This window comes from Anomalospiza imberbis, chromosome 6 (assembly GCF_031753505.1).
Source record: "Anomalospiza imberbis isolate Cuckoo-Finch-1a 21T00152 chromosome 6, ASM3175350v1, whole genome shotgun sequence".
NCBI classification, from domain to species: domain Eukaryota; kingdom Metazoa; phylum Chordata; class Aves; order Passeriformes; family Viduidae; genus Anomalospiza; species Anomalospiza imberbis.
In genome coordinates this window covers 45,435,469-45,455,181 of record NC_089686.1, presented here as the reverse complement: position 1 = coordinate 45,455,181, position 19,713 = coordinate 45,435,469, and the positions used below count along the sequence as shown (strand labels likewise).

Below are 19,713 nucleotides of genomic sequence, written 5' to 3'. Positions count from 1 at the left end.
GATGTAGGAGCAATTAATGTACTTAGTTTATTTACCTAACTCTGGCACTGCTTGGGCATTCAGAAGCAACTCAAATTCTGTTTACACAGGCAGAGCCATAATGCTTCTTCACACACAAATAGCCTGTTCAGGATTCAGGAGATATCAGCTGCTTCAGGCAAAGGAAAATATGAAAATGTAGACTGAAATAGCAACTTTAAACACATCTCTAAAACTTTAAAAACAGATTGCCTCCATTAAAAGAGTAGGCAGGGATAAGATATTAGTAAGTTTATGGTATAAAATAGTTCTCAACTCTCAAGAGCTCCATATTTGTGGTCTTCTCAGAGATAGTCTGTACAGGTTACAAATAATCACTCTTTATTACATGCTTTTATCATTCTAAAATAAGAATTTTCAGGACAAAATAAACTAAAGGTAGACATAGATGTCCACTCAAAATAGAGATATATAACAGAGTCACTAATTTCAAAGAAATAAAAATAAAAATACTTAGAACTGAAATAACCATTAGGTTTGGAAAAATTAGCAAGTGCCTCATGCCTCATTTAAATGCAATATCAACATGTAACTCACTGATCTGCCTCCTGCACATCAGCAAAACTGATTCAAAAGCCTAAATTCATGCATTTTGACTGAAATCACAGCCTGTGCATAGGAAACAAAACTACCCAGCCACTGAGTGTCCACCTCTGGTTTAAGCACCATTGGAAAGACAAGGCAACTTTGCAACTCCAAAAATTAAGCTATTCTAAAACATGAGATTCACATGCATGTGGAATTCATCATGTCCAAATGAAGGCAACAAAGAAGCTGAGGATTTAGATTCCTTAGGTGCAATTGAAATGGGTTCAACTAAAGTCAGAGGGCCTCAGCCATAGCTGAAGGGATGAAGATGCCATCCCATACGAGCAAAGTACACCCTGGGAAATGATTTCTAACAAAAATCCAAAACTTCAGTCAGTAAAAATAAATTAGTAATAAAAACCAAGCCTCTCCAGCAGTGGAAAATGGCACCGCAACTCCAACTTGTGACCAGAGAGATACATGTCTTGATGGACTTATTATGGAATGCAGTTGATCCAAGAAAATGGTGAATTCTGGCAAAATGGCCAAGTGAAAAATGCCAAGGTACTGCAGAAACTTCCAGCAACTCCAGTCACCAGCAGAACCTTCTTCTAGTTGCCACTAGGCACAGTAGTTCCAGCAGCATCAACACTGGAGGAAAACCAGGCAAAATCACTCTTCAATGGCAATGTCACCCTGAGCACTGGGCAGGAAGACAAGAGGGGACACAGCCAGGACTGACGACCCCAAGTGACCAAAGGGATACCCCACAGCCCATGGTGTTGTGGTCAGCAATAAAAGCTCAGGGAAAGGAGGAAGAAGGAGGGCTGTTTGCTGTTACAGCATTTGCCTTCCCAAGTAAGCATTTTGCCCGCCTACAGGGAGGGACTAAACACCTGCCTGCTGATGGGAAGGAGCTCCTGGTTTCCCTGCTTGCACACAAAGCTTTGCTTCACTCAAAATGGTGTTTTCTACTTTTTCTGTCCCAATTCAATCCCCCATCCCACTGGAGAGGGGCTGCAGGCAGTGAGCAATTGGCCAGTGGGCATTCAGTTGCTGGCCAGGGTCAATCTAGCACACATTTTCACCGTGTAACATATATAATTGGACTTTGGTGAACAAATTAAGCTTAATTTAATGGATTCTCTCTTGTGATAAAGGATCATGGACACAAACATGTATTTAAAATATTCCCATTAATCTGCTCGTTTTTTCCCAGCTGGTTTCCTTACTGTGAATGCTGCACCTGTTTTACTTCCAACTATGAGCTGATGGGTTTTAATACTATAAAACTGGTTCACATTGATTGATTTTCACTGCTTGATGCTACTGTGAAACTATAAAATCACCTTTATTTCTGGTTTTAGTGCTTATATAGAGCTATTTGGAAATTACTTCATTTTTAAATCTCTTTTCTGTTATTCTACTTTCTATTCAGAGGCTGCACTGCATAGTTTTGAGTTGAAATTACAAAAGAGATAAGTCTCCAGTTTTTCAGCTAATCAATAAAATTACAGTAAATCCAAACATTTGTTTTAGGCAAAGAAATAAGGAAATCTTATCTATTTCCCAGCTTGGCAGATCTTATCACTACCCCTCACTACCTCAAAGCAAGTTTTCCCACTGGTCTTAAACTTGCTCCTGCAATTCTAACAGGATACAACTTTCCCTTTGCCTTTTACAGAAGTGCCTTAAATGTACAATTTTCAGAAACAAGTATAGCAGTAATAGATCTCTCCATTCTTCAAGAACAGTTTCAAACACTTTGCAGAGTTCAGCTTTCAAAAGCGCTACTTCCTTTTCCCTTAGCAAACTGGGTCTCATTAAAAAGATTCAGGCAAAGTGCCAAAATAGCTTAAAAAAAATCTCATCTTTGAGGCTCTCAATGACATTTAAGTTCGTTATTTCCATAAAACATCTACCTGCACCTTTACATGCTAAAGTATCTTCATAAATCTGATTGTGACTTTGGAAATCCATCATTAACATTTATAATTCATATACCTCATTCAAAACTTTTATCCAGTGAGAACGTTTTCATTATTTTTAAACTGTCTTTACAATGACTGACCCATGGCAGCCTGAGACTGAAATTTTATTTCCAACCAATATTTTACTCCTGTGAAAGGTTCCTGCAAATTATCTCAGCCAAGTTTCTCATTAGAACTCAGCTCCTGTATTGTAACAGTGTTTAACAAACAAGCAGAACTGAACCTGTGTTTCAGTAGTTTAATACTAAAATTAAAAATAAAAAACTGTATAAATCAGATTTAATGATAACACTGTGCACACTACCTTATAGAAAATATTGAACGGCTGGACCGGACATTCTAGTGCAGCTATACAGCCATGTAAGACAACCAGGGAAAGTCAAAAATTAAAGCAGCAATGTTAGTAGTCAGCTGGATGCAACTTGCCATCCATTAATGGGTTTAACCTCCAGGACATCAGCAGATGAGAATCAGAAGTGACTCAAAAAATCACTATTACTTACTGGTGGTATTTTTGTCATTTGCCTGTTCCTACATAGGCACCGTGTCTTGGCCATGATGATATTCTGGCACATCCATTTGCAGTTTCCCCTGTTCTTGACAGTGCTCTGCCATCTCTGAGTGCATGCTGAGGCAGAATGCAAGACCAGAATGATCTCATTCCTCTGTTGAGTATTCAGCTCTGCAATTCCAGTAATAAAACTGCTGAAGTGTTAAGCCAATTCCATGATCTTCTATTAGCCTAATGCAAGTTCTTGTAATGACCTGATTAACATAAGCCACCTCGCTCCCTGCTGAAGAACAGGGAGACTTCTTCCCAGGGAAAACAAATTCGGGGTTGTTCATCATCTGTCCATGTACACATGCCATGGCTCGACCCCAGCTGGCAACCATGTATCCCACAGCTGCCTGTCACTCCCACACCCCCACTACCCGGATGCAACTGGGAAGAGAAGCAGAAAAAAAATAAGAACTCTTGGGTTGAGAGAAGAACATTTCAATCACTGGAACAAAGCAAAACATTATAATCATACTAATGCCAATAATAATAGCAATAACAATAATTGCAATGGAAAGGAGAAAGAGAGGAATTAAAAGCCACACGAAACACAAGTGATGCACAGCACTTCATCCCTCCACTGACCGATGCCCAGCCCATCCCTCAGCACTGTTCAGTGGCTTCAGGCCAACTCCCCCCAGTTTATATCCTGAGCCTGACATTCTATGGCATGGAACATCCCTCTGGCCAGTTTGGATCAGCTGTCCTGCCCATGGTCCTTCCCAGTTTCTTGTGCACCTTCTTGCTGGCAGAGTGTGGAAAACTGAAAAGTTCTTCATTTAGAGTAAGCACTACATAGTGACAACTAAAATATCAGTGTTATCACCATTATTCTCATACTAAACCCAAAACACAGCACTGTGCCAGGTACCATGAGGAAAAGTAACTACTGCAGCTAAAAGCAGGACAATGGGCAAAAAAAGAATAAAGGCATTCAGCAGTATTTCCCTCAGTCATAATGTAAGAAGGGGCTGAAGAGTGAAGACATGCTCTGCAAAGTCATCCATGCAAGTCACTAAGAGTGCCACAGTTATCCTTCCTCAGTAAAATATTCTTGCAGTTGCCCCTGTGTTGAAAGCTTTCAATCTTGTGATAATTTTTTTTCAAGAATAAAAGCAGAAGGACAAATATTTGGGCAGAACATAAATATATTTTGGATGAAAATTAAAGACATCCCTTGCAATCAAAAAGAGAGAAGAGCTTTCCAGCAGATAGCTCAGGATAGCTGATTAAAAAAAAAAAAAAAAAAGTTTCTGCTGAAAATTCCCCTTTTGTACATCTTCTTAAGGTTTTATCATTCTCCCATAGGAGATGACCAAATCCTACTGATTTCTGAGGAGGAAGGCCAAAGGTTGCAGCTGTTCAGATGGCTGCACTTTGCTCCCTAGGAATTTGAAACTTTCTCTATCTTGAGAAAGGCTGCATTCAAAATGAGCAATCAGAAGAGCCAAAGTCCTGGTATTTTCCCATAACAATTAAATATAGTGAAAACACAGCACAGTGTTATGTATTACATGCACAGAGCCTGACATTTTCATTGCTAGTGTCACCTACAGCTTAAGACTTTTTTTCTCTATAAATCAAGACAGGTATTTTTTTTATCCATTTGGAAAGAGGTCTAAAGGCTATATTTCACAAAACAATGTCACAGTTGTCACACACTAACCACATCAATTTAATAAAAAGAGACGATTTTGTGGTCCACAAGCAAAAATCCGATCCCCAATCACTCTTGGGTGAGTCTCCTGCCATCTAAGTTCTGATGTCCAGCCCGTGCTTTCCCACACTATTCCCAGTGCCCTTGTTAGCAATGAAGAACAAGCAGCTCTCAGATTTTCCTGTTCCTGATACTGCCTCTAAGAGCAGAGAGACAACATCTGAAGGATATAGAACAGACTATTTGAGTTGGAAAGGAGCTACAACAACCATCTGATTCAACTGCCTGACCAGTTCAGGGCTGACCAAGTCAAAGCATGCTGCTGAAGGCATTGTCCAAACACCTCTTACACACTGGCAATTGTGGGGCATTGACCTCCTTTCTAGAAGCCTGTTGCAGTGTTTGACCATCCTCCCAGTAAAGAAATGCTCCCCAATGTCCAGCCTAAGCCTCCTCTGGTGTAGCTTTGAACTATTCCCATGCATCCTATCACTGGATACTAGGGAGAAGGGATCAGCACCCTCCTCTTCACTTCTTCTCAGGAAGCTGCAGAGAGCATCGGGGTCACCCCTCAGCCTCCTTTTCTCCAAACTAGAAAAACAAAAAGGTCCTCACAGGACATGCCTTCCAGCCCTTTTACCAGGTTTCATATCCTCTGGATCCATTCAAGGATCTTTCTTAAACTGTGGGGCCCATAACTGCATGCTGTACTCAAGGTGAGGCAGCCCCAACACTGAACGCACAGGGATGATCACCCTTTTGATGGGCTGGTTTTGCTGTGTTTGATGCACCTCAGGATGGAATTTGACCTCTGGGCTGTCAGGGCACACTGCTGACTTCTGCTGAGCTGATGCCAACCAGCACCCCCAGAGCCCTGCTGCTCCCCAGCCACTCCTCTCCCAGTTTATACTTGTGCTCAGCATTCCCAGATCCCAGGTGCAGAATCCAGCTGAATTTCAGCTTGCCAAATATCATCCCATTAATGACAGCCCAATGCTCCAATGGGCCTCTTGCAAGGCCTCCTGTCCCTCCAGAGAGCTAACAGCACCTCCCCACCGTGGTACTGCCAGTGAATTTGCTAATGGTACAGTCAAATCCTGCATTCAGATCAGAATAAATAAACTGAACAAGCCTAGAGCTGAACCCTGAGGAATGCTGCTAGTGGATGGCTGCCAGCCAGATGAAGCCCCACTCACTACAACCCCTTTGAGCTCTGCCCTTCAGCCAGTTCTTCACCCAGCACAACACAAACCCCCTCATCCCACAGCTGGTCAGCTTGTCCAGAAGGATCCTGGGAAGGTACCACTATCAAATGTCTTACTAAAATCCAGAAAAGTTACACATCTCCTGCCTTTCCCTCCTCCACTAGGCAGTTGACCTTACCATACAAAGCGGTGAAATTAGTTAAAAAGGACTTTCCCTTTGTGAAACCATGTTCACTGTACCTGATGACTGCATTATTCTTTAAGTGCCTTTCAATACCACCCAGTATAATTTTCTCCATAGACTAACTAACCCTAACTAAGTAACTAACTTTTTCTTCCAGAAAAAGGTTAGACTAACAGGTCTGTAGACCCCCAGGTTTTCCCTCCTGCCCTTTTTGTAGATTGAAATAGTAAAGCAAATTAAAGCCATAGGTCATAATCTGATCTCAACATTGAATTTGCTAGGGTATAATCCCTATCAGAAGGAAAATCTAAGTGGCAGCAAACAGGAGTGGAGTCTCACTTTTTACCTAGATCTACTTCACAAGGGGTCTTTTACAACAATATTTTAAGCCCTATTTCACTTTCTCAGTGCCACCTGCACCCACAGTGATACTGCATTTAAATTTCCAACTTGCAAGACAGGGCTTGAAAATCACCTTCCTCCATAGTGAGTGGGAGGTTTTTTCCTGATGGAAACAGAGAAATGTATCAAAATCAAAGTATAATACAAATTTCCACTGAACAACACATTTTTTCCCTTGGATTTGTCAGCTTTGTTTTGACTTTGTAATTAAAAGCTAATCTTGTAAAACTTAATTTTTAAAGCATTATTGTAATTTAAAATCATGAAAGATAGAATTGTTAAGATTGAGAAAAAAAACCCTCCAAGATCATCAAGTGCAACCTTTGGCCTAATAACAGCCAGAGAGGGACTCTTCAGCAGGAACTGTGGTGACAGAACAAGGAGTAATAATAAAATAATTTCAAAATTGAAAGAGGGAAAATTTAGGTTCAGTATTAGAAGAAATTTTTTACCATGAGGGTGGTGAGACACTGGACCAGGTTAATTAGGGAGTTTATAGATGCCCCAACCCTGGAAGTGTTCAAAGCCAGGCTGGATAAGACCTTGAGCAAGCTGATCTAGTGGGAGATGTTCCTGTCCATGACAGAGGGTTGGGACCAGATGATCCTTAAGGTCCATTCCAACTCCACAACATTCTATGCTTCTAGGTTGAATATTCTATGAGTCTATGTCAACTAAACCACAGCACTAAGTGCTACCTCCAGCTATTCCTTGAACACTTCCAGGAATAGTGACTCCATCACCTCTCTGGGGAGCCCATGCCAATGCCTGGCCACCACCTCAGTGAGTAAATTCTTCCTACTGTCCCACCTGAACCTGCCCTGGCACAGCTTGAGGTCATTCCCTCTCATCTGGTCACTGGTTGCCTGGGAGAAGAGGCCGATCCCAACTGAGTACAACCCCTTCCAGGTTCCATTCCTTTCCTACACATGGGGATATCCCCAGGAAACACCTATGTCATTGTCCTTGGTGGAGCTATGCAGTGGCAAATCTGGGGATTTGTAGGTATACCTCTCATTTTGTTGTAGAAATCTGATCTTCAAGGAACGTCGCAGGCAGAATTAGCACACTCACATCATATTTTTGAGGTAGATTGTGACTGTTCACTCAGCTTCTTTCTTTCTTTGGTTTTGGTTTCACTTAACACAATAATGTTCACTCCCAAGCCTGGCACATGCTGGGAGCAGCATCACTGGGCCAAAGCGAGAGCAACAGGTCCAGTGGACACAGCAGGCAGGGAGAGAATGGAGCCATTCTGCAGCTTTTCTTACCTGCAGTGTGCTATCCCCTGCAGCTCTCACCTCTCGTGGCCCTGCAAAGCACCTGCCTGGCACTTCCTTCAATATCCTCTAACTGGCAAAAACAGCACAGACCCAGCTTCCAAGCTGGGAAGTATAAAGATGTCAGCTTAACCAAACCGATATAGATCTAACACAGCAGGAGGACAGCTGAGGCTTTAAAAACAAAACAAAAAAAATTCCCACCTGCTAGCACGTTTACAAACTTTGACCACCATTTTGACTGTTTTAGCTCAACAACTTAATCAACCTTTCTGAACTTGTGGTTTTTAATTCTAATCCTCAAAGCACTACATGAAGACTAAAAGAACAGCTTATCTCAACACATTATATCTTTCTCAACACTCATCACTTTTTATTTTCTCAAACTAAACTGGAAACCCCTTCAAACAGGATCAGAATTTGAAGTGAAACACACTATAAAATATAGAAAGAAGTTTTCCCATGGAAAGAGGAATGCAATCAATTAAAATTCATTACTCCACACATCTTCAAGATATTTGTTTCAACATCTAGATTGCATGGAAGTCTTCCCTGTAGCAAAGTCACCTTTATGGATGCCATTATTTTACTTTAGGAGATAAAAGCAACCTTGCCATACAAAGGCTACTCGTCTGCATCATTCAAATATGTGTCTGTGATTTTTGGGCTCCACTGACACCCCAAGCCTCAGAGAGTCTGGTGTTGATTTTGTTCAAAGTCAATGCCACTTGTCTGACAGTTCGTAAATTTTGTGTCTCATTTCTTGGGCAGGATTCCTCCCTTGTTATCTTTCAGTACCTGGAAAAAGATTGCTTTCAAAATTGAACTTTCCAAGTCAACCGTTTTCCTCCTGAGCAATCTCTAGAACGTGTGCCTTCGAGTCGAGGTGTTGTCATTCTTTCCTTCATGTAGGGCACCTTGAGAGTCAATGCAATGAAATAAAACCCTGGCAGCCCACTGACAGTGATGATGGTAACTCATCATGTAATGGAATTGCATAGGCATTCAGTGTGCACACATACATCCATGCATTTAAACACACACCTCTGGCCGTATGCCTACAAACACCTGGGGCTGTCATTGCCACTTGCAGACCTGGTATCACCAAATCTCAAATGAAATCAGAAAACTAGATGAAGCATAGCAAAGACCAGGCAGTGAGTTAACTGCGTGGCATTTCTGTTGCCAAGTTAAAGATTTAAGACTTACATGGCAGGTTCTGCACCATCCAGAATACTGAGCAGTACTGAACAGGACAAGTGCAAGAGCTGGCATTTGCTGGTGCTTTGTAGGCATTCAAGCCTACAAGCATATTCATAAAGTACCTGGTTTTGTGCTCTGTTAGGGAAGTACAAGTTTAAACAACAGTTTAAGATTAAGATATTGCATAAAAGCTGCACTGAAACCCAGATCTGAAGCCAAAGGAATTTCAATTTGTCTACAGACTGAACAACACTACCTTAAGTGAGCAGTTAGCTTGTGGAGGTTCCTCAAGAGATTGACAAAACCTGTAGGAAGCTATTAATTTACTCCTTCAGGGAACCTGACTATGCCCAAATGGCTCATCACACCAACAACTGTAGGTGGACAGGGATGAACAGGAGATTCACCATGGGAGAGAACCAAACCCCACTCCAAGCAACAGGTAGGAATAAATACTATAACAGAATACAGCAGCTCTTCCACTGTGTCCAAGATAGAGAACTAATCAGCCAGAATAAATTATCTGGAATTGTATTTTCTTTCATTCTCAGGGTTTTCCCAAGAGGAAGTTAATACTGGACAGGAGACAAGGATTTGCAAGGAAATGTAATGCAACAAGTAATTAAAAATTAGCAAACATAGTTTTCTTGCTAGCAAATTAGATACAACAGCAGAATACTTGCTCCTCACAATCCTAGCTTGTGAGGTATTTCATACTGGGGAGGGTCTCAACTGGCTCAGCCATGTCCAAATTCAGGCTTCACCAGGCCTCCTGGAGACATTTATTGCAGAACATCTTTGTACTTGCTGCATTCTTCACAACACTAGGAGATGCTGGAGATCTTCTCACTTGGAAGGCAATTCTTCTAAATTGGAAAGAAGGCACAACACCTTCTCCTCATGCTGTCATATCAAATTTTGAACTCTTTTTGACACTAGATTGTGTCAAAAAAAAAGAAATAAAAATAAAAACGCAAATTGACAGCTTCTGCAAAGCTTGGGAACTTTGTTTGAACTCAATTAATCTGGTTTAGAAACTATTCTCTAACACCATCTGACATGCAGCAAAGAACAGAGGTTCTCAAAAGGAAAGCGGCTGCTACCAAAGTTGGCCTTTGCTCCTCTTTCTTAGAGGCACAAAAAAGAATAGGGGAAAAAAAGAAAAAGAAATAATACATCCAGAAACTATTAGGAGTATGAGGGACCACTTTACTCAAGGACTGTAAGAAATGAACATTGTGTTTCCACAGTCTGCTTTTCTATAGGAATAGAGACATACATGTATATACACATGATAAATACAAATACATTATGAAGAGCGTAAGCTGTCTTATCCAAAGTTCTGCTCAATGTTTGCTTGACTACAACTAAGGCTGTAAAGTATCTTGACATTTTTCCAGATGTGATATCAAATTGGTTATAAAAACTGGTTTTGTCACAATTAGCTCTGTCACAGATTTCCCACAGAACAAGGGGGCAGAGAGAATGCTTGGACTTCTCTCTGTTCAGAATGACTGATCTTCACAAGCATGTTTTTCGGTATCCTTGTACTACTAAATGTATTTCAGCTAACATACATCTAATGATATGCCCCAAAGATTTTAAAGGGATTTTAAAGATTTTAAACACGCATGTTTTTCTGTATCCTTGTACTACTAAATGTATTTCTGCTAACATACATCTAATGATGTGCCCCAAAGATTTTAAAGGAGGTGGTTCAGCAGGAGGTGGCAGCTCCATGGCCTTTGCTGATTTCTTTGCCCACATGCACTAGGTAAGAGGAGAAAAACTGTACCCTCCTATACATGCTTTATCCTCTCTCACCCAGACACCATAAGAGAGCTCTCCCATGCCTGGAGAGACTTATTAGCAGGGATATCTGAAATTAAAGACTCCACAATAAAGAATCTGGCCATCCTCTTCTGTCACTCCCAAGATCTACTGCCCTCCTCAGGCTTTGCTGGCATGCCACCTCACGTTGACCTTGGCAATAAAGAGATTTCCCATTGTGATCGGACAATAAACATTATTAGTTATGTGTTTGCCAAGGCAAGGGGCAGAGAAGCACGGATCAACCAGTGCATGTTAATGTCTGTGAGGATGCTGCAATTTAAGTCCAAGGGCTTGCCAGATGTACATCAAGGAGCATGGCTAACATCTGTCAGGAGAATCTCCATTTTTCTATCCCTTCACATTTGTAACAGAACTAGACAATAGCAAAATTCCTTGTACTTAGCAAGTCTTCATCACTTAGAGCGCTTTGGAGAACACTCTTTATACCTATGGAAAGCTTCATAACATGCTTGCAGCCTATTTTCTATATTTAGGCTTGAATACTGCAACTTCTGCAGGAATACTACCAAAAAAAAAAAAAAAAAAGAGGTCAGTAACTGTTAAACAGAATTTCATTTGCTGCCATTTATCATATCAATCTGCTTTTCAAAAACCAATATGAACTCAAGCTTGTTGAAATTCATCCATATGACAAATGCCTATTTCCTGTCTCTGCTTCAATTTGATAGTGACATGTCTGCCCTTATTAGATTTAGTACCTGCTGAAGTAAAAAGAAATAAATTCAAAATGGCAAAGAATGTCTAAATCTGTGCCACAGACATATCCAGAAATACTAACTAATGGGCTGCCTAAACTCCAAAACCCAGGACAACCCAAGCATCTTTCGCTTGCACATTATGAAAATTTTAAAAAACACTGTGAAGCTCTCTTCTGTCCTTCAGAAAGTTTCTATTAAACTGTATAGCAATAGATACAGTTATTTGGCAAAATTAACAAAAAAAAAATACCACTCCTGTTCTCAACACACTAGAAGCATTATTCAGTTGATATGAAGGAATTGCATAGATTTAACCTCAAACAAAACTTAAAACACCTCTGTAACAACAGAAAGATATGATGAGACTGAGACTGTAAACAGACCTCTCATCTTCCAAAACCACTACAAACAGCATCAACACACTTTCAGAAAAGTTAAGCTTAAATTATTAAATTAATAGGAGCATAATATGCACTTGGACTATGAAAAGTACTTCCAGAACACCAAATTTCTTTGATAATTCCACTGGCATAGCTAGTTTATAAATTCATGATATGGAGTAGATGACTCACTCTTAGCCTACCTTTAGTGTCCTCATACTGTTAACTCTTAGGGCCATGATCAGATGAGAGCAGCTCTCATAATTATGACAAAGAGCATGAAGAGCAGGGGGTGGTGTTTAAATTAAACTTCAGCTACAATTTACCAGTCATATCAGGAGCTGGTATAAAATTGCAGCACTCTATTAAGGCTGTAGTTCCACATAATTATTTTTACTCACTGTACACTGATTTAAGAGAGCTAACTCTCCCTCCCAGCTCCGGTCTCCTCACAGCAGAGTCCATTTCCACCTTACTTAAGCTGACTCAGTTACTCTCAACACCACGCTCTGAACTAGAGCTGTGAAATCATGCTGATAAAATAACATAAACATAAATAAATGAAACTTTAATGAAGCTACTGTAACTTCCCCAATTTTGAATCCAACCCTCTGCAGTTCATGAACTGTAACTATTTCTTCATTTTGGGAATGTATTTGTGTTTCTGTCATTTGTGCCTAAACACTGACTGCAGGGAGGCAGTGACATTGAAACAGACCACCACATTCATCAGCTGCCCACCGGGTGCAAAGCGTCAGGTTATTTTGGTCAGTGCTATAGTCTAATATATGTATCACACTTCCCCCTTAGCATGAATGAATGGTGAGGATGAACTCACATGTTTGCAGATAGTTTTAAACATATTAGAAATAGCAGAGTTATCACATTAATTTCTGTGAACTTCATCCAAACAATAATGAAACTGTAAGGCCCACAGAGGTGAGCAGCATTGATATTTTTTTCAGTTTTAAATATTGCTACTCTGCCCTCAGCCTTGGCTACAGCACAGTTGAAGCCTGCACTCCTTCTTTGGGAACCTTGGAGAGAGCTACTTTGGGGCTTTTTTGGGGGCTGAGACTCTACCATTTGGCCTCCAGCTGAGCTGCAGCATCAATCCTGGAGTGACAGCAGAGCTCACGCATTCAGCTCATGCCTTTAGACGAGCGCAAATAATTCACAGGCCAGTGGGTGACTATGACAGATGGCAACCTCTGAGTGATGAAGGCCAAGTTCTCTACTGAAGTGAACAGGGACAGCATGGCAAGAAAGCCAGGCAAGCAGGAAGCCCAGCCTATCCAAAGTCACAGAGCGATTCCTGTATATTAACAACTACTCATTTTCATTTCATCAGAACCTTACAGCCTCTCCCTGTTTCCACTCCCTTTACTTCCAATTTTCTCTCCTTCAGTTCTCCTACCTTGCCTTTTTCCAGTCTTTTCCATTCGACACATCTCATCCCCTCATGTATCACTTCATGGCATGCACTGACCTCCTCCTCTCATTTTCTGAGCCAAATATCCTTGTCTGACTGAGAGATGTTTCCACATTTAAACTCTACAGTTATGAAAGAGATAGTGCCAAAGGGTGGGAGGTTTGTGGAGTCAGCACACAGATACACAGTGCAGAGTTTCAATCTGTGCTAACACGTTTTCAGATGGAGCATCGAGAGGACTGTTTGCTTCTGCTAGTTTAAATAAAATGAAGGGCCACAACTCTGAACCTACTCATTACTGGGCAGAGTCTGAGCTACTTTAGGCAAGCAGTGAGGTACAGAAGCAATACTAGCTGTAATTGCTGTAGGTCCTGATATGCTTAGAAATTAATCAAAGACGTTACTGTAGAATACTTTCCAGTGATTTCAAGAGTTCAATTTCTACATAGACGCTCTTACCCCAGAACAAATGTCCTCATAGGGGATTATACCTATGTAATTAGTTTAAAGCAGCTTACTTGAGGAAAAGTCCAGGAGCAGACAGATCTTAGGATTTAGCTGATCACACAGTGAAAACTTTCCAATCCAATTCACTTTCCCTACAGCTTTGTTCATGTTGTTTCAACTTCATTTCAAGTCTTTACTGGCTACTTAGATCACTTCCACTACAACCTGTGATCTCACAGAAGAAACCAGAAAAGGCAAAGTATCCACTGCATGGAGGAGAAATGGGGATAGGGATAGGCAGGGCTACAGAGTACAGCATTTCCACCTCCAGCAATCAGCCAAAACAATCTGTGGGTTGAACCAGAGGGAGATCTCATGACACCAGGCAAGGAACTAATGTATGAAGCTGTAACACAGTGGACTCAATACCGAGCAAGCAGAAGAGAGGGTGTGCTCCAGGATGATATTAGTCTCTTTTTTCCAAGTTGACCTGGGCTTAACTGAAGGAGACAGGTTTGAAGTTTGTTTCAAATCTCTTTAAACAGATGAAAGTCTTTGAATTGAAAAGACAGTGGATCAGGGCTTTCATGTGGCTCCTATCCCTCACTGTGAGACTACACCCAACAGCCAAGAAATAAAAAGAAAGGTTCTGCCTCCTTACTATCTTGCTCCCTCTTCTCTGTGCTTGGTGAAGTCCTGGTCAAATTAAGGGGGAGAAGAGTTTATCTGCTATTGTAACAGAAGGAAAACATCACATCTCATGCTTATAAAGCCCTATTAATTTGAACACCACTGAGAAGTTCAAACTGCCAATAACTGCCATTTTCTCTTAAAGAAGATGGGCTTCATAGTGAAAAAAGGAAGAATTAGTTGCACTGCTAACCACCTTGCATGACTTGTTTTTCCACCTGATTTGTTTCCACCATAGAGTGTGCCTTGTGCAAACTTCCCTGTTCAGAGCACAGAGCTTTTTTACCTTCCCTTTTCCTGAACTCCAGGAAAGACTCCCCACCATGATAATCTGCCCAGGTATCATTGACAGAGCTCCAGAGGGCAAACAAATGCTGATCCAAAGCATTCTCATAGACCTCTTGCTACACATTCATTCATGAGGAGGTCAGCAGAAAAAAAAAATATCAGTGATAAAACTGACAATGTGGCACAATTCACCACAGAAGACACACAAAAAGCAGAGCTAAGAGATTTTTTTTTTCTGAAACAGATGTTCTGTGTACTGCAATCCCACTTAAATGCCTTTAGTAACACTTGCAATGCTTGAAAAAGCCTCATGTAAGAACTCCTAGCAGTTTCCAAATGTATTATACCCACTATCATCACCTTTATGACCTTTTTTTCTTGGGGGTCTCCAAGGAGTTTAGCTTGTGGCTATACTACTATTTGCATTAGTGGCTACAAACCCAGCTCAGACCCAATTGCTCCTTTTAGTACTCTCCACATTGTATCTTTGCAGCCAAATATTTTCAAAAGAGCCCTTTACTCAAATTTTCAGAGGGGCTCTGGTGCACCACTTAAGCAGCTGAAGAGGGGAAGAGCTGTTAGAAATGTGCTTGGAGCTCTGCTGCTCATGAGATGACACCAAAGGTCAGACATTTTCAGTACCAAAGGGATATACAGCATCCTAAGCACCTGGAAAACAGAGCCATGTATTTAAGAAATCAGGAACTGAGTTGGTAACTTTTGCCTCATTCTTCTGTAGCCATTAAATACAGCTTAAATCAGAAAGCAAATATTCAGTAACATCTCTGACCACATGAAGTTGTTCCTGTTTTTAGTCTCTTTACCCACTCTGAGCCAATCTTGTCAGCATTGCTTTCAGAAGCCTGATTTTATCTTTTTATCACTGCTGCTACAAGACAGCTGATTGCAAAGAACATGTCTGTAATGAAATCAGATGACCCAGAAAAGAAGTGCTAACACCAGTCTAGATTAAAAAACAAGTACAAGTAGATGTTCTCTCTGACTGCAGGCAGTCCATGCTAAAATGCTGGAGCAATACAGGCACTGTAAAAGAAAGTCCCCTGAATCTGTCCATATACCAGACTGCTAAGCGTCCCTAAATTTTCCACAGGTTTAAGCATGTGGGTGACCTACTTAAAACAATGTAATTAAAATAAGCAAGAGTGCAATTATCTTTGCTATAAGAAGGCCTACAGTTTTCTATTATTTTATCCTCAAAAAGCAAAAGCTTTCTTAGATGGATTCTTAAGACAAAGCAAATTACTTTCACAGGTTCTAGTTTCAGACTCTTTTTAAAATGTGAGTATTCATCCACTTACACAAAACTTGCTTAATAATACAGCCTGCTCTACTTATTTGTTTCATTCACCTTACAGTTTTCTCTAATACAAGGAAAGCTCCTTCATGAAAGAATAGATTTTTTTATGTGCCAAGCCCAGGACTTGCCAGACTCCAAAAACAAGTGTAGCAGCACATGTCTTCATCCAGGCTTCTATTAACCAGATGCTTTTTATCTTCTCTGACTCAAAAGGGTGATGCAAAGTAAAATAGTGCTCTCACAAACAGAAGACTTCAAATCCATCTCAACTGGTTTTCCCAGCTTATCAGACTCCAAGCTTTTTCCTAGCCTCTCAAAAAATCCCTCCTATTCACAGTGTCTCCCAAAGATCATAATAAAATTATATATTTATCTTGCATTCCCAAATAGAGTGTGCACACATGAAGATGGAATCAGGAAATCATGAAGCAGAGAGAACTGGACACCAGAAGAGCCATACAAAATCACCCAAAGCCATTAAATTTAAGAGATTTCAGCTGCTGTCAAGCCTATCTGGACAAGCTGAGGAAGAAAGAAGTTCAGTTTAAATGAAGACCATATGAAACAGCTTTAATTCCTCCAGGTAAAAGGGTTTTTTGTTAACATACTACAGTACCATTATAGTTCACACTGCCAACAGTACACATCCAGCAGCAATGCCAGTGAATATTTTAAATTACATCTGTCCTACTGTTCACAGCTAGGTCTGCTCTGGGAGCAGGAGCCCAACTTCACTCCAGCTGCTCCCTTCCTGCAGGACTTGTCCACACTAACTGCAGACACTGGGATCTCGGCAGTGCCAGAACAAGACACAGCTCAACCTCCATCTCCCATTTGAGAGGTAAGGTGTGCAGGGCTTAAAATTGCTTTGTAGGATGGAAGAATAAGCAGCTTAGCACAGAGGGTCTGGGATACTGTTTGAAGTCAAATCCAAACCTCTTGAGCACAAGGCCAGAATCCTCCTTTGCTGCAGAGCTGACACTCCAGTCTGAGACTTCATATTTCATAGTAAAAAAGTAATGAAAGGAGCTCCCATATTTCCTAGTTAACATTTCAGCCTTCTAAAGGGTAATAAACCAGTATCTCCCTACAACAACAGATAAGCCAGAGAAATAAAATGTCAAACTACTTTAGAAATAAGCTAGTCAAGATAATAGAATGAATCTCTTGAGTAGCCATTAATAGCATTTGGCAAACATGATTCCAGAGGACATATGATATCTAATACAAAAGGATGTACTATTTTTGTATCTCCTCTTTAAAATTAATTTAGTGCTGACAGAAAGATACCTGCTTAATATCTAAAACCTTCCCCACATCCTTAGGAGGAATGATACCACTAACAGTTCTATGAAAAAACCAAAGCAGAGGCGGCATGGTCAGACAGAGGGAGCTCTGTGCTGAGACTCAAGGCCAGGGATCCTTATCCCAGTTCTCCTACCAGCCAAGTGACCATGGGGGCAAACTGCTTTCCCTGTCACATATCTGCAGCGTGAGATTATCACATACTTCACGAAACACTGAGATTTATCAGCCCAGAGCGTGTTGCAAGAGCTTGTGTTTTTATTACCACCGAATTCTGTAGCTGCACAACTAACATAAAGGGAATAAAAACTCCATATCAACCAAATAAGCAGTTAAGTTGTGAGTAAAACAGCGATATGGGATACAGACATATTTATTTGCTTGCATTGCTTCCTGCGAAACAAGGACGACAGTCAGAGCCCATATCAACAATTACTCGGCGGCACAAAACAAGAATATATCAGCTAGACATAACTTTTCCTATTGTGTTTTCTGAATGACTTGCCATTATCACCATAATACAGCATGAAAAATACTGCACTCTTCAGCTTCTACTTTTTGATTAACCAGGTGCTCTGGGAATTTCTGTCTATCCCCATTTGTAATTACTAGTTTTTATTGACATTTTCAATGTGACTTGCTGGCAATTAAATCTATCTGAAAAGAAAAAAAAACCTTTTTTTCTTCCATAGAAATGACTTACTTATTTTTAAAAATAAACCAGACCTGTAAGGTTAAAAACCTAATTCTGATCCTTCCTTCTGCCTAGTTCTGATTAAGTTTTCCTTATTTTCTAGTGGCTCTGAAGAGAATTGGAGAAATTCACCACCTCTCATAAGGCAAGTGGGAACTTTGTAGAAGTTTGAAGTATGATAATGAAAGCCCTTGCAGCAAGTCTTTCATAATACCAGTTATCCTCAGGGTACCCAGCCCTCTGAGCTGGAAGGCAGAGATGGGGAGCAAAACGAAGCCCTCATAATTCAGGAGAACAGGTCAGTGACCTGCTACACATCTGGACATACACAAGGCTATAGGCCCTGATAGGATCCACCCAAGGGCACTGAGGGAGCTGCTGGAAGAGTTTGCCAAGCCACTTCCAACCATTTGTCAGCTGTTCTGGTGAACCAGGGGCCTCCCAGCTGACTGAAGTCAGCAATTGTAATGTCCATCTACAGAAGGGTGGGAAGGAGGATTTGGGGAAGGACAGACCTGTCAGCCTGACCTTGGTGCCAGGGAAGGTCATGGAGCAGATTGTCCTGAGTGCCAGCATGTGGCACATACTGGACAACCAGGGGATCCGGCCCAGCCAGGATGGGTTTCTGAAAAGCAGCTGGTAGACTGCTTTGCCAACCTGATCTCCTTCTATGACAAGGTGATCTGTTTAGTGGATGATGGAAAGGTTGTGGATGTGTCTACATGGACTTTAGTAAAACCTTTGACTCTGTTTCCCACAGCACTGTCCTGGAGAAGCTGGCTGCTCATGGCTTTGGGCGGGTGCATTGCTCACTGGGTAAAAACCTGACTGGATGGCTGGGACCAGAGGTGGTGGTGAGTGGTAGGTAACAAGTGACAGAATGAGAGGAAATGGCCTAAAGCTGCACCAGGACAGGTTTAGATTAGACATTAAGAAAAACTTCTTCACTCAAAGGGTGGTCAGGCATTGGAATAGGCTGCCTAGGAAAGTGCTGCAATCATCATCCCTGGAAGTCTCAAAAATGTGTGGATGAGGCACCCCAAATGACATGGTTTAGTGGTGAACATGGTGGTGCCAGGTTAATGGTTGGACTAGATGATCGTGAAGGTGTTTTCTAACCTTAACAATTCTATGAGTCTAAGTGCTGGGGGATGCAATAAGCAAAGGAAGGTTGAGGAAGGCATTTTTGAGAGGTGTCTTGCACAATGAAGTGCACACAGATAAGCAGCAATAAACTCTGGATTTGCAAATCTTTTCCCTGCTCCCAGGTCCTCTGCGTTCATTATTTGGGCTAAAAATCAGATTTTCACCTTCAGGACTTCCATTGCCATTTACAGCTGGAAAAGGGCTTCCCAGAGTGAGATTTTTTCACTTCTTATTGATTACTGCTGTCAAAGGAGCCTGTAGGTTTTCTCCATCCTGTCAGCCCTAAGGTGTTTAGTATGGCAAACCAGCCTCCTTGTCAGCAGTGAGGCAAGAAGCAGGAAGAGCTAAAGAAAAACAAACGCTGGCAGCAAAAGCAAAGCATTATTCCTCTCCACAACAACTCCACTCCTAAC

General features: G+C 41.2%; 1 protein-coding gene and 1 long non-coding RNA gene across 17 annotated transcripts in view; one reads left to right on the top strand and one right to left on the bottom strand.

Annotated features, from left to right (window-relative positions):
- The window catches only part of TSPAN4 (tetraspanin 4), a 412,669-nt gene that overhangs the window by 240,168 nt on the left and 152,788 nt on the right, over nt 1-19,713 (bottom strand). The window lies entirely within an intron of this gene.
- LOC137475969 (uncharacterized) lies at nt 7,229-10,043 on the top strand. Its single transcript, XR_011000165.1, has 3 exons — nt 7,229-7,570; nt 9,384-9,490; nt 9,600-10,043. It is a non-coding gene; the product is annotated as an uncharacterized lncRNA (long non-coding RNA).